This window comes from Lygodium microphyllum, chromosome 26, assembly GCF_053477565.2.
Source record: "Lygodium microphyllum isolate KBCC chromosome 26, Lygodium_microphyllum_v1.1.10, whole genome shotgun sequence".
Taxonomy (NCBI): domain Eukaryota; kingdom Viridiplantae; phylum Streptophyta; class Polypodiopsida; order Schizaeales; family Lygodiaceae; genus Lygodium; species Lygodium microphyllum.
In genome coordinates, this window is record NC_141160.1 from 45,039,299 (window position 1) to 45,063,570 (window position 24,272).

The following is a 24,272-nucleotide window of genomic DNA, read 5'->3' on the forward strand; positions in this document are numbered from 1 at the left end:
TAAGAGCTCAGATGCAAAAATAAAAAGACACTAAGTACCATTATATCTAAGGCAAGGTTTCTCAAATATAACAAACATTACATTTTGGCATTAGCAATTTGGTCACAAATGAGATCTATTATGATAGTGAATACAAGCATGATTAGAACTACCTAACAGATCAAACCACAATACAAGGTTATCAATTAATTTACAAGAGTCATAATAAAACACAAAAGAAAGTGTGAATTCCAACCTAAGAGGTCGATGAAGCTTGAACCAAGGCCATAGCTTTGAAGTACATCCACAGAAATACAACAACACAAATAGTGCAATTTCTCGAGTAGAAGGGAACTGATGTAGGTTAGCATGATCCTTGTAGCTTTATAATATTAGATGCCTTGTCAATGAAAACAATGGAGAAGATTGAGGCAAGATTCCAGTTGGACAAGAAATTGGCGCTCCTCTTGAGATTGAGAGAGAGCTATGATGGTGCTTCAAGCTTCTTTGTAGCTACAACAAGGTATCATTATCTCGAAGGCTCATAACCTTCATCTGTAAAGTTCTCATACCAAGGTTGATTCTGTGAATCTCTAACACAATTGTTGGTTGTATCTCATTTCTATATGCACTTTTTTTGTAGAGCTGGTAGCACTTACCTAGTCTAGTATGGCCAACTCTTCCTGCACGTTGTTTTGCATATGCTTGAGAAATGGGTGTAATGATGAGGGAGTCTAAACGAAGCTTTTTGTAGATGTTCTATTTTACAAATCCTAGGTCATCTACATAATAAATGCCATCAATTGTCAAAGAGGCTTTAGCGATGTTGGTGGCTACTACCACTTTCTTTGAACCTAGAGTAGCTGGCTCAAAAATTCATGTATGCATCTCACTCGCGAGGGCACTATAGACAGGGAGAATGATTAGCTTAGGAATGTTTCGACCCAACCCTTTCATCCTTTCATATAGAATCTGGCAAGCAATGTCAATTTCTTCCTAACCAATTAAGAAAATAGCATACCTCCCTCTAGTTCAATTAGATGGATCTGCATGATTGTGTGATTAAGGTGGCATCCAAATAGTCACTCTCAAGCTACTTTGCATACAACATCTCCACAAAAAATGTCCTACCTGGAATGAATATGTTGTAGTTGAAAAAATAACCTAAAAACGTTTTAGCATCCAATGTTGCTGATGTAACAATTAGACACAAGCCAGTCACATTGACAAACCAACCCTTTTAACATCCCAAACAACACATCGGTATGTATTGTGCTTTCATGTGCCTCATCAAGCATGATCACAGAATAAGCTGAAACATTTCCATCAACAAGTACCTCTTTCAAGAGCATATAATCTCTCATGTACTTTATTACTGTCTTGGGTCTTGTACAATCCAGCTTTTCAGCATCTAGTGTTGTTGATGTAACAATTAAGGTCACTGACTAACCAACCCTTCTAATAGCCAATATATATCTGATGACAAGAGGAATATTCCACGGTGGATTCCGTGAGGTTTTGCAATGGATTCCGTAAAATTTTATTTATTTCTGGGGCTAATACACAAGGTGGATTCCTTGTGCAAAAAGTCGATGGGGACACCTATCCTTTTCGGGTGTCTTGTTAATTTAACGTGCAAGTGGATGATTCCGCAAAATATATATTTAAATTAATAGACGTTTATGAGTTTAGAGTGCGCACTCGTAATAAATTAAGGTTAGGATTGAGTTCTAACCAATTTATTTATTTTGTAGTTGAAGACTGCTAGGTATTCACTTTTGTCAGTTTAATTTTATTATTTTCTAATAATTGTGAATGCTTCAGTTGATGTGTAGAGCAGGCAGCGATGGCGTTGGAAAGTACTGGAGGATATCGTGTATTCAAATTATTATCATTTTTTATGGGCGCGCATCTTAGGCATGGTGCCAATATTTTGGCGCGCTTATTTATTGAAGCGCTTGACATTTATTTATTATTTTTGTATGCGCATGGGCACACGATTTAAATATTTGTATTGGATATTTTATTTGGGTACTGCCTAACTCCTTGTGTGCCCAATAGCTTTAATTCTTTAGTGGGACAAAAGCAAACACAAAAGCTAAAGCGTGCTAATTGTAAATTGGGCTATTTTTTGAGCTTGGAGATGAATAATATATCAAATACATGCTTTGTGGAGTGCTTACACAAGGCATGGAGGGAAATTGTATCCAATGAGTCTCTTGCTCCATGTCGTGCAAGCTTTCTTCCTTGTTCTTTGTGCAAAAATAGAGTTCTTTTGTTCTTGGGGACCTTCCGGCGCACACTACGCGTGCATACAACGTTCAATCTGTGCACCAGTGGTATCAGAGCGAAGCTGAGATTGAGAACTTCCAATCGCTTACCATCTTGCGCGAAGGTGGAGCTTCTGGAAGGATCGAGATCTACAGTCAATCTCGTAGCAAACGGCCAATACTAGCATGTTCCTGGTAGTCAAGAACCCCCTGCTACACACTCAGATCACGAAGGATCGACTTCTGCAGCAGACGGAGGACCACGTGGGAAGCTTCTTCAACAAGTCATTTTTTCTCTACTCTCAGATAAATTTTTTTCATTAAGCTTAGATTAGAAGCTTAATAAGCTTAGAAAAAGCTTTTAAAAAGCTTAAAGCCCCCCAATTTTTCTGTCGGTGGCAGTATGTACTGCATGTCATCGAAATAGTTCAATGATGTCCTCTTGTCCCCACAAAATTACGAAATTTCTAAAAGCTTATAATTCTAAAGCTTTCTAAAGCTTCAAGTTTCAATTCCAACTATTTATCATAGCAGCAGTTCCTACCCGGCTAAACACGAACCTGTCTTCAACTCTTTGGAAGCCCTTGTTCACACCTGTGGACTGATAGAACCAGATTCCAGCGAATAGTTTGCAACACACAGTATACATGCAAGATTATTTTTGGGAAGACGACTGTGATATCAAATTCTGCAACCGCAAAGGAGAAAATACTACAAAAATCCATTTAAAAAAGAGAGAGAAATAAGCCTTGTAAACCCGACTTTGAGCTACGCTCATCCCGTTGACAAGATTTCAAGTGTGTGAGGTCTTTTGGAATTTTGCAGGATGTCCAATCAAACCATGGAAGATTTTATGGCTGAAGGTGACCTACCCGAACCAACGATGGAGCAAAAATTGAATTTGATTATGATGCAGCTTCGAGAGGAACAAAGAGCACGATAAACCTTGCAAGCTCAATTGGCCAATCTGCAATGATCTACCGCCGACCAAGATGGACCGCAATCTCAAGATCTTATACGACGTACGATCGATGCAACACTTGAAGTGCAATCTATTCGGAAAGAAACAAAGATAAGTAAGATAAATTTCAAATTTCGTACTTTCAATGGGTCACGCGATGGAAAGACTGTACTTGCTTTTATCAGTCAATTTGATGATTATTTCCATGAAGAACAGTATGCTGAGAAAGACAAAATTAAGTGTGTCACCAATCATCTAGTTGACCGAGCATCCCTATGGTGGACTGTTGTCCGGAAAAGCATTGATTGTCCTACTACTTGGGAGACTTTCCAAAAGAAATTTTCACAGAATTTCCTTCCACCCCAATTCCATGAAAAAGCAATCAAACAATGGGATCTTCTACAACAAAGAGATCGTGAGCCTATTTCACAATATACCGAGCGTTTTTGGAACGCTTTATTGCAACTACGAATGCTTGAAGATGTACCTGAGGCAACCCATAAATGCAAGTTTATGTCTAGCTTACTTGGACATTTTTATGCAGAGGTCAACATGTTCAAGCCAAAAACTCTCGAAGATGTAATTTCCTTGGCCCATGACACTGAAGACAAAATTCGAGGACGAGAGAAGCAACCACAACAATTTCAAACCAATGGTAACTTTGGTTCAAAACAATTCAATTCAAAATTTTGAAGATTCAATCAAAGTCGTTTCCTTCCATCTTCATTCCGTAAATCTTGGACACGACCACCTGCTTTGCCATCAAACACAAATCCAAACCCTAAGCCATCTCTCCAGTCAAATCCCAACATTTCTAAACTTCTTGCTATTACCAATAATGTATCTAAAGCCAAACCCATAGTTTCTTACAAATGTCATCAACCTGGACATCTAGCGGCCAATTGTCAATTCAAAAAGCCAATTGTTCATATCAATTATTTGGGAGCGACAGAAGATGAAGAACATGAAGACATTAGGGGAGTTTTGAGGTCTCGAAAATGCCCTGTAAGAGATCCTAGAGAGAGAAAACAATTTAAGAAATAAAATCATTTTATAGAATTTTTAAAAGGTTTATATTTTGGTAAGTTAAAATATCAAAATTCGTTAATAAGTCATTGTCGTGATATTCTCGTGGTCACATCGAACCTAGAAATCTAGGTTGCCATAAAGTTGGCAAGGTTGTCATAATGAAGATCTTACCTCTCCTCATTAAAGTGAAAAGTAATATTCAATTTGAATTTTGGTGGATACTCGATTGCCTCCCTCCATCATTTCTCTCTTCTTTTTTTCTCCTCCTTAGTAGTCTCTTCTTTGTTTTCATTCTTGCTTCTAATCATATCCTTAGCTATGGATCAATCACCCAATGATCTCTGTAACTCAGCTATGGATCAACCATCTAATGATCTCTGTAGCTCTCATAAAAGACCTCTCTATCATCTTCATATTGAGTTGGACAGTGAGTATGAACCAATAAGAAAGAGAACAAAATCTATCACGGTTACAGAGTCTATGAAACATATACTGAGGTTTGAAGGAAAGAAGAATATTGATCTTTGGTTAGATGGAAAGCTATATCCCAAAGATCCTAGCAGAAATAGCACTCCTTTCTATAATAGCTCATCATTAATGAGGTTTATTGGTGATGGCTACAATGGATACACTTAATCTTGTTGTAGAAAAGGATATCCTTGGACTAGAGAATCATCTTTTGATGAAACACAATATAGAGTTGTTGCAGAAGCTAGAGGATTGTCAACAAAAATTTCATTCATTGGAAAAGCGTATCAAAGCTTATCAACGAAAGCAAACTTTATTAGGCCTTCAAAATCGACAAAGAGCTCTTAAAAATATTGATAATCTCAAACGAGAAGGAGGAGGCTGTGGTAAAAGAATCCAAGTAGCAAGGTATATTTTTTTTCACTTGAAGAATCTTAAATATGGCTTTATTTAAACTACTTGCATTGATTTGTGATGTTAATTTTGCTTAGATCTCTTCTACAACCAAATGCAAGTGAAAGAGATTCTTTAAAAGTAGCTCAGTTTTATTATCATCTTCTTCCTTCAGTAGTTTCAAAGGATATTTTGGAGAAGAAGAAATTTAAAAAGGCAAAGAAACAATGCTTGGAGTCATTCGTAAAGGATCATTCTTTGGATTCTGAGTTAGTACAGAAGACACTGGATAGTATTGGTATCAGTCGAGATGCTTATATGCAACTTTTCCAGCTTTTACAATCAAATATGAAGCAAGGACAGGTACGTAATTGCATACTTCCGAAGCCATTTGTGGTTAGGACTATCAGACAGAGAGTTAATAACAAAGTGATGGAGATTCTAGGTGAGCCTTTTCATATCAAGGCTAGCTTCAAGGGCAAGAAAAAGGAGGTTACATTCAATGAATTTAACAATATTTTCCTTGACTTGCCCACCCTACAATGCTTAATGATCAAATTTTATGACTTGTCAGTAGCAGAGGCACATGGAGTGGCTAGATTTGTGATTAAACTTGATGAAAGTGAGATTCTGAAATGTAAAAAATTGGAGAGAATCTCTATCACCTTGATGAATAGAGCACTTTCGTCAGGTCATTGCAATCACTCAACATCATTTAGTGTTCAATCTGAATATAACATATGGTGGCTAGGAGCATTTGAGGTAGATACTAAGAATTTTGATATACTATATTGGGTTTTTCATCAAACATCAATACCTAATGTTATTCAAAGGCAACAAGCAAGAGAAGAGCTATTTGTTGAAGGATTTGGGAACTACAGTGGCACATAGCTGGTGACCTAAAGACACTCAAATGTATGTATAATGTATCAAAGGGAGCTAACTCGAGATCTCCTTGCTTATACTGCATGTCACCAGCTGGAGAGTTAAACTCAAGAAATTGGAATAGAGCTCCCCCTAGGCACAATAAGGATCCACAGTTTAAACCAGTCTTGGACATTCCTTTAGCGAATGTCCATATTTGTACACTTCATGCACTTTATAAGATAATTGAAAAGCTTGTTCATCTCTATATAGGATTTGCATGGAAGCTGAAGCCATTATCAACTAGAATAGATGCTATAACAAAGGTTGAAAAAGTTCTCTCTGCAATTGGTTTGCATGGTGGCAATGTTGTTATTGAACCAGATCTTCAAAAGTCTAAGGATGGTAATTGTGTCCCAAAAAAACCATCTATTGGTGGAGTGAAGGCTAGAAGGTTTCTAGGCTTTCATGGGAGACTTGGCAAGATAAACTCGAGAAATGGTGGCTCAACTATTAAATTTAATCAGTGGAAATCCCTACATAATGCAGTTAAGGATCACACTAATAATGGACAAGCTCGAAATAGAAAAGCTAAAGTTTAGGAAACACTAGACAAAGTGTTTTTTTATTGTGATAAGACTGAATGGAATGATGATGATCTCAAAGACTTTAAAAACCAATTGAACCTTTTCAAAAAGGCGATGATAGAAGCTTGGGGTGATCAACACTTTACTCACTATATGGTAAGAAGTTTGTATATGTTTGTTTCTTCATTGTCGAACTCATATAATGTTTTTTAATAACTTTCTTTATTTGTTGACTATGCAGCATATTCTATACAACCATGCTCCATACTTTATTAAACAATATGGATCTCTATCTATTTGGTCAACCCAAGGTATGGAAAAATCACATTATCAAGCAAGAACAAAATATTTCAGACACACAAGACATGGAGGTGGAAGACACAAAGCCAACAGTTTATTAGAGGTCTTTCAATGGTTCTATTGACAAATTTGGCATAAATTCAAGCTTAAAGATACAACCATATCAAGCAATACATCATCTTTAGCAAGGACTATACAAATTGTTACCCAAAGAAGAAAAGATAGATATTTAAATTCTTGTGCAAAGCAAAGATTTACAGAATGGTTACAAACCAAACAAAGAGTTGGGACCCTTAATCTTTGGCATCTTCTAGTCTGATTGTGTTGCAGAAGAGTCCTTAGTTTCAGGCACCTCAACAGGGCCTTCAGAGGAGTCCTTGGTTTCAGGTAGCTTGACAGGGCCTCTAGACGAATCATTTGTTTCATCCCACTCAATAAGACCTCTGTATTTCAAAAACTCTTGTTTTCGATAGCTTGGAAGAAGCTTCAAATTTCTTACTATCTCCTACATAAGAGAGCAAATAGGAGCCAAGAACTCCAAAATATCCAGCTCTAGATCCACTGTATCCAGGCATGAAGCTAAAAACTCTTATGGCTTCTTCCTTCTCCACTAAAATGATCTTGTCCAAACCTCTGCTGAAAACTTGAGATCCAATTACCTTTGAGATAGCTCTTAAAGCCATCATTGGTAGACTTGGAGAGCTTGACAATCTACTATGATATATTACAATTGTTTGATTGTTTAAGTTTCCAATATAATGGCCAAGGCTTTGATTTTTTCCAAGCTTCATTGGCCTAGAGCCCTTGGCTCTTCCAAGAAAGTTGTCCAGATCTTCAATCTCAATCTACAGAACAAACCACAAAAGTACAAGATATAAGATATTTATCTATAATGCATAATAAAGTCTAACATAAACTCAATGGGTAACTTCGAATTATATTTCATACCTTAGGGTGTTCGTCTTCTTCAAGAAGACTATCATCATAAAGATTTATTGAACTCTTGGGCTTCTCATCTGATGGAGACTTCAATCTCTCTTCATACCCTACATCATCAATATGAAGTTTCTTCTGGACCTACAAGAACTCTTCTTCTGTAGGTAGCCCCCCCTTTTCGTATTCTATGATCTGATTAATACATGTTTGTAAGGCTATAGAGCTATCTTGGAAATTCTCTCCCTCAACATCAAGACTTGCTAGTGGTTCTTGTTCATAACCTATAAAATTCATGTCATTTTTTCTCCAACCTGTAAGGATTGCTAAGCAATAATCTTCTCTAAGATCAAAAAGATGTTGAATATCATTTAGCAACACATATCTCTTCTTGTTGATAAGATAAGTGGGAAATGTTGGAACACATGCAAGAGGACCTTCTTCATCAACCTGTGCACTTGGCTCAATCTCCTTTTCTTCCACCATTGTGATGTTGTCACTCTTGAACAAACCTACATCAAAACCTTAGACAAGTTGATTCTCAACATCTTCTTGGAACATCTCCTCCTTCTCTTCGACCTTCTTATCCATACTTGCAATATCCTCTAGCTTTCCCTGTTGGTCTATATCTAGAGAAGAATTTTCCATGTACTGAAGGTACATAATAAATCCAACGTCCTTGTGGATCAAAAGGCATTGGTGTTGATACCTGTGGAAAGGGCAACATGTTTCTTTCTTTCTGAATTCCTCATCAATGAGGTTGAACCTGCCTAGCAAAGTTGACTTGGATGTACTGGTGGCTCCCATGACATCACTATAATGAACAAATCCATTGACTTCCAAACCTTGCACATGTCTATCATAAAAACATATATACTCCTTAAGTTTATCTTTAAGATTCTCCAATAACTCCTTCAAATCAAAAGGAACATTGAAAATTTTCCTGATATAGCCAAACTTGGAAGAATTTCCAGTGGTGTGTAAGAAATCAAAGAGCCTATCATCAGATGTCTCAATTATCTCCTCCTCATCCATTCTTTCCAAAGATAGCTTCCTCTTTGTCATCTTGACCAAGAAAAGATTTATCCCTTAAAACAAAGCAGAATAGAAACAATATCCAAATAAACAAGATGGAACCATGGAAAGAGGCCCCAAAATTGCATTTTTCAAGACAAAAAAATCAAAAAATGAGAAATTTTTTTAGTTGACCAGTGAAACACGAAAATTATAGTGTCCAAGGCAAATGCTTGTGAAGAAATCGCGTTTCACCGGACACTATCTTGAAGACGAAAATTATTTCAATATCTCACCGGTGAAATGCAATACTTAGCAAAATATCACTAACAGGGACATTATTTCGCGTTTCACTGGTCAAAAGATGCAAATCAAGAAGAGAAACATGAACTATAAATTAATTCTATGGAAACACAGAAATTTATGATAAAATCCTTTCTGGAAAAGCTATGCTGCTTTTAAAAGATACAAAGCACATAAGATCTGTAATTATTCAAGTGTTACTAAAAATTCTTTCTATATTAATCAAGTTTATTTTGTTAAAATACTTGTAATAAAAAAAATTTGTTACCTATCAAAGATTGTTGAACTGCTCTCCACATAGGAAGCAAGGACCTTGAAGGGAAGTCGAGACGAAATTTTGGCAGAAAAGAAGACAATGTCGGAGAAATGGCTTCGAAATGCTTTTATATTGATCGTTAAGCATGTGGTGATAGTTCTAATGAAAAAGTTTGTGTAATGATGGAAAAATAAACGGGACCGCAAATTTGGATGAAATTTTCAATATTTTTGCATGCACGAAATGCCTCAGAATGCGTGCACATGTGTCTCACTTAACACACCGTATCAAACTCCTCAGAAGACGTGCGGACTCTCTTTTTTCAAAAATACGTCACACGTGTGTTACATAACACTTTTCCAAGTAATGCTTGTACCATAGATAAAAAAATTCTGGTAAGCGAGAATACGTCACACGTGTGTTATTAACACTTTACCAAGAGCGTTGAGTCCATGCAAATTCACCGCCTTCACCTTTCAATGCATTTCCAGCAAGCAGAAAACATTGCTACTCCGCCTTTACCTTTGGTGTTCCTTCTAATCTCCAAGCATTTCACTGCTTCCCCAACAAAGGAAACCTTCGAGCATATTCTCGTCATTAGGCTGAGATTGTGAAGAATAAGCTAAAAAGAAGGTATGGTCTTCTGCATCTTGCTTTTCAATAACAGGCTCCATTCAATGCATTCTTTTGATACTGTTCCTTAATCCTTTATGTTATAATGAGCTTATCAGCACTACAAAAGAATTTTTTCCACAGTGGGAGCATTCCTTAATGTTGTGGAGATTTAAGGAAATCTTCAAACTTCTTCCCTAATTCTGTGGATATTTTATGTAATTTTAAAAGCTTTCCTTAGATCAAAGCTCTTTTTTCTTGGTTTTGTCGATTTTTTTGCTATTCATGAGTTGTCCGGTGAAACGTGAAAAGAACATGCTTCAAGGAGGCCTCATGTCTTAAATTTGTGTTTCACTGGACACAATGGACAACAAGTCCGGTGAAACGTGAAAAGAAGCAGCTGCAAGGAGGCGCCTTGCTTGACACTCGCGTTTCACTGGACACGCTCGAGAAAAATTCAGCTGAAACGTGAAAATGACATGCAGCATGGATGCCTCTTGTCTGAAACTCGTGTTTCGCTGGACATGCTAGAGAAGAAGTAACATGTCTTTTTTTGGTAGATGGCTAGGACTAAGGCAACAGCAAGAAAGGAGAAGATTGATCCTAGGGATTTAACATCAAAGATTCATCAGTCTTCAAAGCCTCAGAAGCTCTCTAGAAAATCAAAGCCAAAGAGAAAGTTTTCTCAAAATGTCAGGTGCCTAAGGGAGATTAGGAAGGCAGTAAAGGCTCTTGACAATGCAATTCCAAAGTTGTCTTTTCATAGGCTTGTCAGGGAAATTTGTGACAAATATAGTTTGGATAGTTTCAGATGGACAAGAACAACTCTTAATTGTATACAAGAAGCCACAGAGGATTTTTTAGTTGAGTTTTTTCAAGATGCCTATATTTGTGCTGCTCATGCTCATAGGCTCACACTCATGGACAAGGACATGGTAATTCTTAGGAGGCTAAGATATAGATTTTCAAAGGTCCTTGAGCCAATTCCCCTCACACTGATGTGAAGACATTTAATATCCTTAATGTGCCCCCAGCTACTAGGAGAAAGAAAGATGATTCTGGTCTCAGGGTTGATGATGTCACCCATGAGAGGGATACAAGGCAACATGAAAAAGAGGAGAAAGCTAAAGAGGAACAGGCAGATAAATGGAGAAGAGAAGTAATTGACAGTATTATTCTTGTTGGCCTAAGGTATATCCATCCATAATTACTTATACTTTTTGATATTTTTTTAACAATAAGATTTTTCTTGTTTATACTCACTATTTCTATGCCTTTTCTAGGTGTATAATGCATGAGTTTTCTTTGGATATACAACAAAAAATTGAGGTTCTTGATCCATCTATCTCATTCTTTATGAGGAACGAGCTTGATACAAGTTTTATTGAGCACTGGCTCAATCTGATTGACTTCGATACTTTGGAGCTCCTTATAATTCCATATAATGAAAAGTAAGCGATTCAATATTCTATTAGAGTTTTTGAGATTTTGTCCTACTAATTTGTTGAGATATGATTGCTTTTAGTTCTCATTGGAGCTTGATTGCAATAGACCTTGTGGATAAGCAATGTTTTTTAATCAACTCTATGAAAGGAAGCCATGGAAATGCTAAATTGTAAGTTATATTATCCAAGGGCTCCTTGATATTTCAATTATTTTTTTTGTAAGTACTCTAAATTTCAACATATTTTATATATAGAGGTGCCAAAATATTAATTGAAGAGCTAGAGAAAAGACCCCTATGCCGTCTGAATTGCTTGCAACAATGCAATATAGACAAGTTGCGGTAAGTTATTCATTAAAATAATTGAAACATGAGTTTATTCTATGAACTACCATCCGTCCTCTTTATAGTTTTACTTTGTGTTGGTGGTTGCAGTGTCCCCATCAGGATGGTAGCCATTCTTGTGGCTGGAGGGTAATTGCAAATGCTAGAAGAATGGTTAACTTTGTTTATCTTAATGATGATAAACATGTAAAGGTAATATGAAAGATGCTAAACGTTAAGATAGATATTAATTGCAAATAGTCCATTGATGATAAAAATATAATCTATTGTAAGAACAATAATGAACTAAAACTCTTTTTTCTATAAATGTGTGACAGTTTTCGAAGGATTGCTATACATCTGAGCATGTTTGGTACGTCAGAGCAAAGCTCTTGAAGTATATAATGGTCGATTGTATACAACCAACAACAGAGATTGGTGGGGATTTGCACCATGAAGGAGATGCGGTGCCTATAACCACGGAAGGCGAAGCCACAGCTTCAACACCTTCTGTACCCAAGACATCAAAGAAAGGCAAAAGGACTCCTAGAAAGGATAGTTCTCCAAAAAAGAAATAGCTTTGCCATATCGCCTTGTAAGCCTTCATATATAGAAATTTGCCCTTCAGCCCTTCTATATCTCATAGAGATGGCAGATAGACATCTGCTACAAAATTTGTACATATATTTTATATTGATAGTAAAGATATCTTTTCTTGAATGTCCTTGCAGTGTATATTATTTTCTCTCCTTTTCGATATCTGCAAAAAATAAATTACAAATGTTAGTTAGTTAGAAAGTGAGATCTTGATATACATCTAAGTAGATATAATATGATGTGAAAACTTACTCGTTTCTTGTCAAGTTGGAATACAAAGGAGCATGGTAGTTCAATGTATTCATTTTGTAAATCCATCCTCACTTGATGTAGCGTACATGATTTTCTGATCTTTAAGATTGCAATAATATCCTCGTTGAACCAAATATCAAGATCCACTATAGGATCTTTGCTGAAATCATTAAGATTATGGTCTAAAGCAACTAGACTACTACCAACAAAATGCCATCGACTATAGTAAAAGCTAAGGATAAAATTTTGAGTAGCAATCATATATTTGCAAGCTATAGAGTCTTGATCTATCTTACATATAATTTTTCCTTCTGTCCTTGTATCCCATCCTTCATCAACAAATTGTATGATATGATCATATGTTAGTCTCTTCACTGAAAGTATGGTTTTTGTTATTCTTATCTCCATATTAGAGAAGAAATCAATAAATATATTAATAGGCATAAATAAAGTAACTTTGCTTAGCCTACTTGAGATATTAGATTTTAGTGCTTTCTGGATCTCAGAAAATATCTTACATCTATAGCCCTCACTAGTAGCTGGACTTGGCAAAGGCCACTCAAAGCTTGAGAAATCTGGCAAAGGAAGGAGTTTTATTGATCCCCATTGGCAATGCCGCATAGGAATAACATAAGAATGGTCATAAAAGAATATTCCATTCTCTGCAAGCTCTGTCTTCTTTCTGCCTCTATACATTTCTTCTCCAATTGAACCATGTATAACATCAATAGCATCAATAATAGATTCCACTGGTTGCCATTCCTCAAGATTAGAGGGATAGACGTCTACAAGACAAACAAATATTATAATGGAAAAACCTAAACCATGTTTAAGAAAGGAAAAACTTTAAGAATCAAATTCTTACAATTTGGTCTATGCATTGAAAGCTTTGAAGATCCAGGTTTCAAACACAGCTCTCTATGCATGAACACATGTTGCACTAGTACCTCTTTGATGCTATTCTTATTTGTTCCAAGCTTAAAATCTCGGATTCTGCCCTTCCAAGCAAAGATAAACGAGCTCTCATGTCTTTGCCTTTTTCCACGTTTTGCTTGTTGCATGGTGATCCAACTACCTTTGCTAATGATAGTAAGAATCCATCTTCCATCAGTTTGGAATGAGTTAAACACTGATATGAATGTGATTTGGGAGCTTGGACGCCTTGTTGAAGGTCGAATTTCTGTATCCATGGTAGAAGAGAAAGAGACATGCAAAGAGAGAGAGAGAGAGAGAGAGAGAGAGGACTAGGCTACCATAATGGAGGGAAAAACAATAAAGGAATAAAAGAAAGGAGGGAAAAAACTGAGCACCATGCTTTTCACCAATTTGAATTTCGATTACATCAGTCATTATCATTAATCTAGAAACATCATTAAATAAAAGTAGCCGAGACTCTATGCCATTAATGCAAAAGATGTCATAATCACGAATATAAGAGACTAAAAATACATAATAAAAATACAAATTCGTAATATTATTATATTTATATATTTTTGTAAAATTATTTTTAAATTTTTTTAAATAGAAGTTCCATTACGGAGGCTTTGCTATTATTGGTCTAGAGCACTCTCTCTCCACATCCTAAAAGGCATTTTCGAGACCTCAAAACTCCCCTAATGGATGCCAGATTTCAAGGAAGACGATGACGACATTGGTACTACTTTAGATACTTTACCAAGTATGCCAAATCCCCATTCTTTATTAACGATGAAATGTCTTGTGCATGGTAAAGAAAATACTGTTTTATATGATGATGGGAGCACACACGACTTTATTTCTACAAAATTGGTCAAAGAATTGAATTTACATACTGTTTTTACACATTATCTCATCAAGGCTGCATTCTTAGACACTAGATACAATGGAACACAAGAGGTGCATGACTTAGAAATTAAAATTGGTGATTATATTGAATGTAGAAATTTCTTAGTTGTACCTTTGCAGTCTAGTGACATTATCTTAGGAATGCCTTGGTGACATCAGTACAATCCTGATATAGACTATTCCATGCATTCAATGAAAATTCATTCTAAAGGGAAACAAATCACATTGCATGGTATGCACACTTTCAATAATTTTCCATTGCTTAGTCATACTCAGGCTAAACGTGCATTACGAAAAAGTAGTAAATCCTATTTAATATGGGTGAATGAAATCGAAGCTAAAGAAAATCAGATGCAACCTAGGCACGCACAATTTCTTTCCCAATTTCAAGATTGTTTTGCTGCTGATTTACCACCTGGATTACCACTTGTGCGTCCTGAAGATCACAAGATAGACCTAATTCCTGGATCACAACCACCATGTAAAGCACCATATAGACATAACCAAATTGAACAGAAAGAAGTTCAAGCCCAAATTGAAGAATTATTAACCTAAGGACTTATTAGACCTAGTAGTTCTCCATTTGGTGCACCTGTCTTATTAGTGAAGAAGAAAAACAAAACCTATTGCATGTGCATTGATTATTGTGCCCTAAATAAAATCACTGTTAAGAATAGATATCCAATTCCTAGGGTAGATGATCTTATGGACAAGCTACAAGGATCTGCCATATTCAGCAAGATAGATATTAAATCTGGATGCCATCAAGTAAGATTGGACACATCTGATATATTCAAAACTGCATTTAGAACACAATTTGGACACTATGAATTCTTGGTTATTCCTTTTGGTTTAACTAATGCACCAGCCACATTCAGTCGTATGATGAATCACATATTTTTGAAGCATTAGCATTGTGTCATTGTTTTCTTTGATGACATATTGGTTTTTAGTAAGAATGAGAACGAGCATTATGAACATTTATATTTGGTTTTTAAATTATTAAAAGAGAATCAATTATATGCCAATCCAGAAAAGAGTGAATTTTTCCAAACAGAAATTGAATATCTAGGACATATTGTTTCATCTGAAGGTATTAAAGTTGACCCTAAAAAGATAGAAGCAATTTTGAATTGGCCGATACCCAAAAATGTGCATGAATTACGTTCTTTCTTAGGTCTTGCTAGCTTTTACAGAAAATTTGTGAGAAATTTTTCATTGCTTGCATTACCTTTGACAAAACTATTAAAGAAAGGCATTGTGTATCATTGGTCTAACAATCAACAAAAGTCCTTTGATTTACTGAAACATGCTTTAACTCATGCTCCTGTATTGCAATTACCTGACTTCAATAGACTCTTAGTAGTCCACTGATGCTAGTGGATCTAGAATAGGAGCAGTCCTTATGCAAGATTCTCATTCCATAGCCTACTCTAGTTGCAAACTTAAACCCTCTGAACTTAAGTATTCTACCTATGATAAGGAGTTGCTAGCTGTAGTACAAGCTTTACATCAATGGAAACATTATTTAATGGGATCCGAATTCATGATCTAAACTGGCTAACAAAGCATTAGACATCTTCTTAGTCAACCACAAATATATGACCGACACATTAAATGGGCTGCTTTTATTCAAAGTTTTCATCCACTCATACAATATCAACCCGAAAAAGAGAATGTTATTGCCGATGCTTTAAGTAGAAGACCGACTATTCATAATATTTCTATGATATCTTTTGACTCTCTTCTCCCTATGAAAGACACTTATGACCAAGACCCTACTTTTCAAGCTGATTGGAATAAACTAGTTGCAAATAATTGGATTCCTATTGATTCATTGTCTTACACTGATGGATTTATGTTTTATGAAAAAAGATTATGTGTGACTGTTCCATTTCGATCATTTGTTTTGCATGAAATTCATTGTCCCCCATACCAAGGCCATAGAGGAATTATTTCTACTTTGCGTACACTGATTGAAGATTTTTATTGGCCATACATGGAAACTGATGTATCTAACTTTGTATCTGAATGCTTAATTTATCAAAGAGTTAAAAGACACCATGGTAAACAATATGGTTTATTAATGCCTTTACCAATTTTAGAATGACCATGGGAACAGATTTCAATGGATTTTATCACTGGTTTACCTAATGCTAAAGCTAATCATGACATGATTTGGACTATTGTTGATAGGTTTAGCAAACAAGCATATTTCATTCCATGCAAGAAAACATTAACTGCATCTCAAGCTGCTCAATTGTTCTTGAAAACAGTTTTCACTAGTCATGGTTTGCCAAAAGTTATTATTTCTGATCGTGATTCTAGATTCTGTAATAATTTTTGGATTACTTTGTTTGCTAACTTAGGAACAAAGATTGAATTTTCATCTGCATTTCATCCTAAAACAAATGGCCAAACAGAAGCTACTAACAATACCATTTTAGAACTTTTACATGCATACACAATTTCAAAACCACAAACATGGGATACACATTTACATTTACTTCAGTTCACATACAATAACACACCACATACAGCTACACAGAAAGCACCATTTGAAATTATTGATGGATATAGATTGCCTACACCTGTTACACCATTGTCAAACAAAGTTCAAACTGCTAATGATATTGCTAATATGCATGCTACTATTTTTGATGAAGTTAAAGATATGATTGCCAAAGCCCAGCAATCATACACAAAACAAGCCAACAAGAAAAGAAAAGCTATGAGTTTCAAAGTTGATGGTTATGTTTGGTTACGAATTGAAAAGCGAAGCTTACAAAGTGTTGACAAACACCATGTTGTAAAATTAGCCCCTAGATTTTATGGACCTTTCAAGATCATTCACAAAATCAATGACAATGCATTTAAACTAGAATTACCACGACATTGGAAAATTCACAACACTTTTCATATCAGTTTATTACGACCTTTTAGAGGACAGTTACCTGTACACCTTGTGAATGAAAACCCTCCTTTGCTAGAAGAAGAAACTGAAATCCTTGAATCTGAAACTATTCTAGATACTGACTTTATGACCACTAGAAATGGCCATAGATATTCTAGATATTTGGTTAATTTTAAAAATCATCCTGTTGAAGAGGCCCAATGGATGCACGCTCGAAACCCAAGTGCTTAACCCACACTGCTGACTCCACATTGAGCTAATAGCAATTGAGGACAATTGCTATCCCACCCCGGGGATATGATGCTAGGAGGCATATTCCACAGTGGATTCCGTGAGGTTTTGCGGTGGATTTTGTAAAATTTTATTTATTGCTGGGGCTCATACACAAGGTGGATTCCTTGTGCGAAAAGTCGATGGGAATGCCTGTCCTTTTCGGGCGTCTTGTTAATTTAATGTGCAAGTGGGTGATTCCATAGCAGGTGATTCTGCAAAATACATATTTAAATTAATAGACGTTTATGAGTTTAGAGTGTGAACTTGTAATAAATTAAGGTTAGGATTGAGTTCTAACCAATTTATTTATTTTGTAGCTGAAGAATGCTAGGTATTCACTTTTGTCGGTTTAATTTTATTATTTTCTAACAATTGTGAATGCTTCAGTTGATGTGTAGAGCAGGCAATGGTGGCGTTGGGAAGCACTAGAGGATAGCATGTATTCAAATTATTATCATTTTTGATGGGCGCGCATCTTAGGCATGGCGCTAATATTTTGACGCGCTTATTTATTGAAGCACTTATCATTTATTTATTATTTTTGTATGCGCATGGGTGCACGATTTAAATATTTGTATTGGACATTGTATTTGGGTACCGCCCGACTCCTTGGGCGCCCAATAGCTTTAATTCTTTAGTGGGACAAAAGAAAACACAAAAGCTAAAGCATGCTAATTGTAAATTGGGCTATTTTTTGAGCTTGGAGATGAATAGTATATCAAATACATACTTTGTGGAGCGCTCACACAAGGCATGGGGGGAAATTGTACCCAATGAGTCTCTTGCTTCATGTTGTGCAAGCTTTCTTCCTTGTTCTTTGTGCAAAAGTAGAGTTCTTTTGTTCTTGGGGACCTTCCGGTGCTCACTATGTGCACATACAGTGTTCGATCTATGCACCAGTATCATCCTTTCATCTGTCTTCTCAAGCATGATCACAAAATAAAAGCTAAAATATTTTTATCAATAAGTATCTCTCCCAAGAGCATACCATCTGCCATGTACTTTATTACTATCTCAGGTCCTACACAATCCTCAAACTTGATGGCATATCCTACCCCCTCCCCTAGTCTATGACCAAACTCTTTAGCTACTCTCTTGGCAAGAGACATTGCTATAGAAGTTGAACATATAACCTAAAAATATTTCAACATCCAGTGTTGCTGATGTAACAACTAGTCACAAGTCAAGTCGCTAAACTAACCAACGCAAGTTAGGTTGCCAACTAACCTATGTCATGCTACCAAATCATAGAGTGCACTATGTGATTCAAAATTTGAACACACCCACCATCAACAACATCAAATTGTTCGCCAGAAACTTGCTCACCAAGAACCCATCTTGCTGCCATAGCTCATTGCCAGTAGCAAAGTAGTCTCAAAAAATTTACTAGACATATCCACTATTGTGCTACCCACATAAGGCTCCTATTCAAACCCCTATTCAAGGAATTTAAAAAGCATTGTTTGACCCATTTCCAAGGCCTTTATGGTGATACAAGCTTTCAAAGATAGATTGAATGTGGCAACATTAGCAAACACTTCCTACTCTTGTATCCATTCAAAGCACTATATAACCAGCTCAACGTCATGCCTCTCATAATGAATTTTGAACACTGTGGCCCATGATACAATGTCTTGAAGATGCAATTTGCCAAACAGTTTATAAACTTTTGCAATGGAACCACATGGAATATACATGTCTACTAACATGTTTCAAACAAGAGGATCTATTTGTGATCCTAAGTTACTTATCTCATTATGTATTTTTTTGCCTCCTTATAAGGATCTTTTAAGGCTACAAGATTTCAAGGATAAAACAAGTGTGACCGCATCAACAAGGAGACATGTTAACTACATATGTTTGAAATGCTCAAATGCCTCTTCACCATGCCCACGGTAAGCATATCCAGTGATGAGTGCATTCTAGAAGAATGCATTTGCAACTTATAGTTTATCAAATACTTGATGTGCTTTTGCAAGAGAGCCACATTTGCCATACATATCAACTATTGCATTGCTCACACAGATAGCTCCTTGTCAAACCCTCTCCAAAGAACTTTTCCATGCACCTATCATCCTTTATTGAAGGCCTATGAAATGCCACAAGCATCAAATAGAGGACAAAGTTACATCATCCAAAAGCATATCTTGCTCTTGCATCTCAAAACATTGCAAAGCCTTGTCATCTTCATGAATCTCACAATATGCCTTTATCAAAGCAGTCCATGTTACAACATCCCAAGTTAGCATGCTGTTGAAAACTCTCTCTCCTTTTGCTACAGAATCACACCTCCCATACATGTCCATCAACACATATCCTATCATAAGATCATTTCCTAAGCCTGAGTTCCAAACCTTAGTATGTATTTCCTAGCCTACTCTTAACGCCCCCAAAGTGCCACAAGCATTCAAGTACATAACAATGGTAACAAGTCATGGCATCTATAGGCATGCTTTGCAGCAACTGCATCATTTTGTAACATCTCAATGCTTCTTCACAAGGCCCATGTTCTACATACACTGCAATCATTGCATTCCATATGACCATATTTTGAACTAGTAAATCGTCAAACACCATCTGTGCTTTTACAAGGGACCAACATTTGCAGCACATGTCCACAAGTTTGTTGGCCACATAGAAATTTCTTCCAAACCCCTTGAAATACTTTGAAATACTATTGGCCCTTGTGAATGAGACTAGCATGGCTACATGTAGCAAGAAGACAAGTAAAGGTGATAGAATCTAGTGTTACACACCCTACTCTTGCATTCCCTCAAAACAATGTATAGCCATATAACCTTCATGGTTTTCACCATATATCTTGATCATTGTGTTCCAAGCTATGATGTCTGATCTATCCAGCTCATCAAAGACTTTCTGTCCTTCAGCACAACAAACCCACAACTGCCATGTCTATCAACATGTTCCCCACACAAGGGTCCTTTTCTGAACTTGTTTTTTTAGCATGAGCATGTAACTCTCACCCTTTTTTTAATGCTCCAATGTTTCCACAAGCTTTCAAACAGAGAATGAACATGACAGCATTTGCAAATACACCTTCAAAACTCATCTTTTCAAAGCAGTTGAGCACTTCCTGATCAAGGCCATGTTCATCCTGATCAGCATATCCTAAAATCAGTGTAGTCCATGAGATTGCATTTTCTGGTAGGCAACTTATCAAATATGCAATGAGCTTTTGCAACAAATAAAGAGCATTTGTAAAACATATCCACTAGTGTAGTTCCTATATATTGTTCTCTTTCTATTCCCATTTTGGTTATTTCTATAGTTATTTCCACACCTACTTCCAAATTTCCTATATTGCCACAGACTTTCAAGCATGTGACAAATATAACTGTATCCATATGCACACCTTCTAGTTGCATCTCTATGAAACACTGGAGTATATTGTCATCACATCCATGTCGAGCATAACAAGCGAGTGTAGTCCAAGAGATGGCATTTTGAATTGGCAACTTATCAAACACTTGTTGGGCTTCTACAATTAGTTTGCATCTGCTGTACATATACACAAGAGCGCTACCCACAAAAAGCTTTATTTCTAATGCCCTTTTGGTTATTTCATGATGCATTGTCCTTCCTGTACCCAAGGTTTCTTTAAGTTTCCACAAACTTTCAAACTACAAGTATATGAGACAGGATCTGGGATTGGACCTTGCATTTGTTGCAAAAAAATTTATGTTTCCTTAACAAGCCCACATTTAGCATAATGTGCAAGTAATGTGTTCACACATGTATGTCTCAAGCTAGAAGCACATTAAATACTTTCTCACTTGCTGCAACCAAACCACATTTACAATATACATCTACTAGTATACAACCCACATGAAGGTTTGTTTCTAACCCTAGTTCTATGATACAGACATGTAATCTTTTGCATGTTTCTAAAGCTTCTTTGGTTGTGAAAGCTTTCAAACATGCAAGCAACATCATCTACATTTGGTTTGATTCAATATTGTTCTGTCTTATTGCCTTGAAATACTCCTATCCCTTGTAGACCAAGCTGGCATGACTACATGCAGTAAGGAGACAAGTGAATGTAATAGAATTCGGCTTCACATCATGTTGTTACGTCTTCTCAAACCATTCCATAGCCATGTTAACCTCATGGTTCTTCCCATATGCATTAATCATTTCATTCCAAGATACCACATCTTGAACACACAAGTCAAAAACTATGCATCCTTGAGCAATCGAGCCACACTTCCCATACATACTGCCAAAATGCTACCCACATAACAATCTCTTTCTAAACCAAATTTCTTGTCAATCTCAACATGTATCACATGGCCTAATTCCAATGCTCTTGTCATGCTATAAGCTTTCAAGTGGACTGTAAAAGTGACAGTATCGCAGACACCCCTTCAAGCTACATCTTCTTTAAACAGTTCAGCATTTCATCATCCAGGTTTTGTTGAGCATATCCCGCAATAAGAGCATTCCATGTAACTACATCTCAAAATGGTAGTTGGTCGAATACCTTGTGTGCTTCACCAAGATAGCCACATTTCATATACAAATCTACCAATGCAATATTTATATAAAGCTTTCTTTCCGATCCTCTTCTAATGTTCTCATCATGTATTTCAAAACCCCTCTTTACTTTAAGGTGTAGACATATGCAACAAGGTTATCCTCCAACCTCTTCCAAGTGCATATCTTGGAAACACCAACCCAACCTCCATTTCCATCCTTCTACGAATATGCTACCACCACTCTAGCTCACCTTGACTAGCCTTCCAACCCATATGCATGATACCCAAAACCGCCTACATAGCACAACTTCACTCCCATCAAATCCACATAGAAATCATTGATGTGATCATGGCCAACAAATGCAGCTTTGACATCTGTAGCTTCCACCATGGTTGTGAAGAAACCAGAGTTGATAGAGGGTGAGCTTATGCCCTCCCGTTTGACACCAGTCATGTTGGATGCATCAAACAAACCGAATTCTAGGAGTGGAATGCGGAGGTATACCAATCTTGGAGCTGAGTTATTCTAAGGTACTGGTGAACTCTTGTATGCAACATGTAAACAATCTTTTCATCAACCTGTATATGATCTCTCTCTCTCTCTCTCTCTCTCTCTCTCTCTCTCTCTCTCTCTCTCTCTCTCTCTCTCTCTCTCTCTCTCTCTCTCTCTCTAACACAATAAAGCATTTAGGCATAGTCACAAATAGTTGGTACTACCTCCAATCTTGTTGATGTTTGAGAGAACCACACTTGTTGAGAGGGCTTGATCCAACCATATCCACCTATGTTAGGCATAGTGGAATAATCTCCACTATCCAAAAAGTACAGGTAAAGTAGACTTTTGTTCTCCATTTGTGATCCAACAACACCATCAATTTCAAGATGGTAATTTCCAAATCCATCAATTGAGTTTAAGTCGCTATTGCAAGACTGACCATCCACAACAAAAGAATTCTGATTAACTTGTGCCAAGATGTATCACATTTGACAAATTTGCTCCATCAATTGTCTCTTATTAAGAATCCCTCCCAGGTCATGGTTTCCAAGAACTGCAGTCTCCCCAGGGAATTCTGGCAGAAGCCACAGGTTGTTTGCATGAGTGAGAAGGCCATGGCTAGACTATGAAGAAGGGAGACCCAATTGAGCATTCTCTTTGCTGCCTTGTTCCACCTTCTACGAGAGCTCTTGTAATGGCAACATGCACAGGGTAAACCTACTCTCTCTCTCTCTCTCTCTCTCAAAATGTCTGCCTAGCTGTGTGTGAATCCTGTATGTTGATGAAGTCACAGGTGACAGGTAGGGTAAGAGACCAAGTGGGTGCGGCAGGTACAAGTGCGCCATGCACGGGCGATTGAAGGTACATGAGATAGGGGCAGGTAAGGCAACAATGCTGAAGGCTCGTCTACATGTAGGACAACGTCGTGCAACGGTGCAAGGCAGGAGTGTGCCTTTCACACAGGCTTGCTATCTCAGCACGAAGAGGTTCCGGCGGGACGGTCAAAACCAACTTCTTCAATATAGTTCAAGATAATTCAAGATAATTTCACATAGGCCTACATGACAACAAACCTTCCTTTTTCAACAAAAGCTTACACCTCTAGGGACCGTGGTACAATCAGAATGAAACAATACTCAGTCTCCTCTCCAATGGGTGAGGAGCTCAAACCTTGTTTCACAGGGCAAATTTGAGCTCACAAAGACTCCAGAAGGGGCAACCCCCCCATGGAAGGCTACACCCCCTTAGCGCTTATCATACAATGATGAACATGTCCATCATTTGAACTCTCAATTTAGTTGTTAACCCAAATGTTACTAGGTACTAATGTTGATGGGTAGCCCAAGGCCACTTAGGCATGCCCAAGCATGCCTAAACGAGGTCAAGTCCCTAACATATCTTCGAGAGCCAAGTCCAGATACTCCCGTAATTTTAAAGTGTTAATATAGTCAACCCTAATTAGTCAAGGAAAGGCATGGGTCTCCTAATGTATGGTGTACTAAATCATTTCATGAGAGAGATCCACTCATATTACATTCAATGTCAAGTAAACATAGATTGAGAAAGAGGGGGGCATTTAGTACACAAACTTTTTTGAGGGGCAATACATGATCAAATTGGCATATTGGAGTCACTTGAAAAGAAGAGAAAGGTTGAAAAAGCAAGGGGCATATGAAGTCCAAA

General features: G+C 36.9%; 2 pseudogenes; both read right to left on the minus strand.

Moving 5' to 3' along the window:
* Positions 1–492: 492 nt before the first annotated feature.
* LOC148013215 (putative pre-mRNA-splicing factor ATP-dependent RNA helicase DEAH5 pseudogene) lies at positions 493–18,706 on the minus strand (annotated as a pseudogene).
* A 3,511-nt stretch (positions 18,707–22,217) lies between these two features.
* Positions 22,218–23,434, minus strand: LOC148013216 (putative inactive purple acid phosphatase 29 pseudogene; annotated as a pseudogene).
* Positions 23,435–24,272: the final 838 nt, after the last annotated feature.